The sequence below is a fragment of the Lucilia sericata genome, unplaced genomic scaffold (genome assembly GCF_015586225.1).
Source record: "Lucilia sericata isolate MDLA Ls3-8-SP2 unplaced genomic scaffold, ASM1558622v1 Contig000280F_arrow, whole genome shotgun sequence".
Taxonomy (NCBI): Eukaryota; Metazoa; Arthropoda; class Insecta; order Diptera; family Calliphoridae; genus Lucilia; species Lucilia sericata.
Genome location: NW_023994305.1, coordinates 125,359 through 129,774, shown reverse-complemented (window position 1 = coordinate 129,774; position 4,416 = coordinate 125,359). Strand labels below are relative to the sequence as shown.

Below are 4,416 nucleotides of genomic sequence, written 5' to 3'. Positions count from 1 at the left end.
AATTATTTTTTTATTAATGAAAAAATGTTTTATTAAAAAACTGGATATTTTTCTTTGTATATTTCAAGTAAAATTTGGTACTGTGTCTGCAAATAAATTCGAATATGTTTTTTTTTTATCCATATTTCATTTACCTTGCGGCATAAAATGTGATGTTGTCTCACCAAAAACTAAATAAAAATGAATTTATGCTTCTTCTTCTTCAAGGTATGCTACATCTGCTTCAATTTCAGTTGAAAATCAAAAGTGTTTTGATTTTCATCTAACCAGTGCGTGTGAGTTTTTTTTTCACTAACACAATCAAAAAAAATCCTGTGTGTGTAAATTTGTTTGATCATTGCCATCACCCTTTATAATTACTATATCTTGCCAGCACCTTATCTGAATTTGCCTTGTTTTTCTCTTACAGCTAATTCGCCTTCAAGTGCAGGCACAAGGTCAAACTACATATAAAAAATATGACCAATTCGCTTGGTATTCTGTATTCGCCGATGACACTACCTTATAAAATTAATATACCTTAAGAGTTACCAAAATTTTCGGGGTAATTTGTTTTTGTATTTGGTACGCACTGATGTCAAAAACAATAATTCCGGCGAATTCATTTAATGAAAATATTTTGTAAACTTTTCATATTTTATAAAAAATACACATAAAAATATTAAAATTTGTGAAGATAGTGGAAGAACGTCTGTTCCAAATGAAAAATTCTAATCCGTCAGATTAATTTTGCAAAACTTAAGTTTGTGTCCAAAATTATGTAAAATTAATATTTTTGGGAAAATAAGCATAAAAATGTAAAAATTTATGGAAAAATTATGTACCGAATGAAAGAATCTTTATTGTTAGTGGAAAATTCTACTCTGACGGAGTAACTTTTAAGATGAGGTAAATACCTCATATGGATTTTGTTATAAAAAGCGTTCCGAAACAGAATTTTGTTATTTAATCACATTACATACACAGCGTAAATATAAAACAATTTATTAATTTTTTTAGATCTGAAAATTTGATGGCTGTTAACATTTAATAGAAGAAATATTATTATACCCTCCACCGCCATCAGTGGTGATAGAGGGTATATATAAGTTTGTCGTTCCGTGTGTAACACCAAGAAATATTCATTTAAGACCCAACATATATACATATATATTCTGGGTCTTTATGAAATTCTGAGTCGATTTAGCTATGTCCGTCTGTCAGTCTGTCTGCCTAATACACGCTCACGTTAAAACTAAGCAAAGGAAAACAACCAAATTCACGCAAAATATTTATTATTATCCTTATCTTAGCAACTTTTCTCAGAAACTACCATAGATATTTCCATGAATTTTGACACACATTATTTATTCAAAGTAGTGATTAATTATGTTCAAAATCTTTACAATCGATCCAATATTTCCCATAGCCCCCATACAAAAGTATATATTCCCGGAAATTAGTTTATCGTTAATAACTCCCTTAAATATATCGGTATCAACACAAAATTACATGCAAATATAATATGAACAGAAATCATACTGTCAACGTAGATCTCAGTCGGTCCACAATTGGTCATAGCTGCTATATAAGGTCCACTTCCGAAAATCACATAAACATATTTCATTGATAAATAAAGCTATTATTATAAAATTCGACACAGATATGTTTTGTGTACACACAAATCATTCTACCAAATTTTTTACCGATCGGACCATTATTGGTCATAGCTCCCATATAAGGCCCACTTCCGAAAATCACATAAAGGCACATATTTTATTGTCAAATAAAGCTATCTTAATAAAATTCGACACAAATATGTTTTGTCTAAATATGAATCACTCTACGAAATTTTTTCCTAATAGACCCATTATTGGCCATAGCTCCCATATAAGGTCCACTTCCGAAAATCACTTAAACGAATATATTTCATCAAATTCTAAAGCTATAAGGATAAAATTCGACTTGAAGATGTTTTGTGTACATATAAATCATTCTAAAACTCCCATATAAGGCCCATTTCCGAAAATCACTTAAATGCAGATATTTCATTGTCAAATAAAGTTATCATGATAAAATTCAACACAAATATGTTTTGTCTTTATATGAATCACTCTAAGAAATTTTTTCCGGATAGGCTCCCATATAAGGTCCACTTACGAAAATCACTTAAACGCACATATTTCTTTGAATAATAAAGCTATCGGGATAAAGTTGTCTTAGATCCCATATAAGGTTTACTTCTGAAAATCACTTAATACTTAATACTTAATTAGATATTAAATGATTATATCCGGATAAATCATTATATTAAAATGTTTTCGAACTGACATATTAATATACATTTTTCTGGACTTAATTAAAATTAGATTGACATATGCATATCAATACGGAAAAAAACACTTTTGCCAAGTTATCTAAAAATTATATAGTTAAATGGGTTTTAATTAAAAATAGCTTGCTGGTGGAGGGTATTTAAGATTCGGCACAGCCGAATATAGCACTCTAACTTGTTATATTAAGTTTGTATATGCGTACCAATTATTCATTATTTATATAAGAAAAATATTTGTTTACAAAATGCTTGTTACTTTCAGATATTTTACATAAATTATTCAACAACTAAAGAAGCTTTTCTCTGATTTAACGGAAATTTTTAAATTAAAAATGTAAACAATAACAATACGTTTATCTTGGAAACTATTACAGATAGAATCTTCAAATTTTGCACGAAAGAAGTTGCAATTATACTTTAAATTGAATTTGGAGGACATAATGTACTAAGTAAGAAATGCGAAATACAGCCTACTTCGTTTTTTTATATAAGTACCGCGAGTTTTTTACATAAAAAGTTCCAATAGAAATATTAAGTTCCAATAGTAATATTAACGGAAGGACGGACGAGTTTGAATCGACCCAAAAAGCGATTTTAAGTTCATGGATGCACCAAAAGGAGAGAGAGGATCCATTATTCACGATGTTAGATTGGCTAGTGTAAATAAAATAATATTACGGTGTTGTTATGATCTAAATCAACTCATTTAATATGTGGAAAATGACCAACAAGAAGAAAACAAACAGGGGGATTTTTTGCAAACTTTTTTCAGAGTTGCATAAAAAGGTACTTTTTTGTGTATACACTTGGAAAAGTACATAAAAAATTTAAATAAAGCAAAAAATACGTAAAAAACGTAAACAAAGAGAACACAACCAATAACAAACTAATTGATTTATTTCTAAAATGTTGAATTATTGATATAAAATGAAATATATTGACTGTGCACCAAAATAAACTATACCGATCGATAGGGAATCGGAAAATGAATGGATTCCAGTATTTTTTTCATTTCTGGGTACTTGCTATTACATGTTATGAAGCAGCAAACTCTGAGATATTTAAATATGCTTTGTGCAATAAAACAGAAATATGTAATCGGTAGAAAATCGAAAAATGAATCGACCTCCGTATTGATTTTTGTTCTTCGTACTTGATATCGGCTGTTGTGATGCAACAAACTTTGAGTAACAGATTAAAAAGTTTTTAAACTTAAAAAATAGATAATATTGTGTGTGCACCAAAACAGCCAATAGTGATCGATAGAGAATCAATTAACGAATCGATCCCTTTATTCATTTTTTTCCGAAGTACTTTTTATTGGACGCTAAGACGCAACAAACTTTGACATATTGCCAAATCTGACGAAAATTAGGAAATAGTTTTTATACAAAAAAATTTTAAAATATTCCGTGTGCATCAAAACAGCCAATTGTGATCAATAGAGAATCGATTAAGGAATTCATCCCTATATTCATTTTTTCCCGGAGTACTTTCTATTGGATTTGGACAACTTCACAAATTTAAAAAAAAAGAGAAAGAAGTTTTTATCCAAAAAAAATTTTAAAATATTCCGTGTGCACCAAAACAGCTAATAGCATGATAAAAATATTAAGGTAGTGTCATTCCCCTCTCACAAAAAATTTTTTTGAAGTTTGCTGGTATTTTCTGAGATTTGTTTTTTGTAAACGTAAAAAAGTTGTTGCCACATACGTTAAAGGGGAAACAATTTTAAGGCTTTTGTATTTTTTATGTGTAATTTATAGATATTAAATTAGTGTATAAGATTTTCTCATTCCGTTTGTAACACGTGGAATGATTCATCTAAAACCCACAAAAGTATAAATTGGCAATTTCGTGTCAAGTGACCCAACTTTTAAAATCGATGTCTTCCGATTTGGATGAAATTTGCACCAAGGTTAGTACTATTGAATAGTAGGCCAGACACACATTCTCAGCTCTATCGGTCAAGAACTGCCGGTCTTAGAGGGGGTCAAAGTTGGACATTTTGGTCATACAGGGTTTTATTCAAATGAGTGTAGCTTATCAACTATTGTCGCGCATATGAAAGCTTATACAATTTCCTTTAATGGCTTATAGTC

At 29.6% G+C, this 4,416-nt stretch overlaps 1 long non-coding RNA gene across 1 annotated transcript; it reads left to right on the top strand.

Annotated features, from left to right (window-relative positions):
- The first annotated feature begins 573 nt into the window (after positions 1-573).
- Positions 574-3,304, top strand: LOC119603188. The gene is made up of 2 exons (XR_005231399.1): positions 574-888; positions 2,577-3,304. It is a non-coding gene; the product is annotated as an uncharacterized LOC119603188 (long non-coding RNA).
- The last annotated feature ends 1,112 nt before the right edge of the window (positions 3,305-4,416 follow it).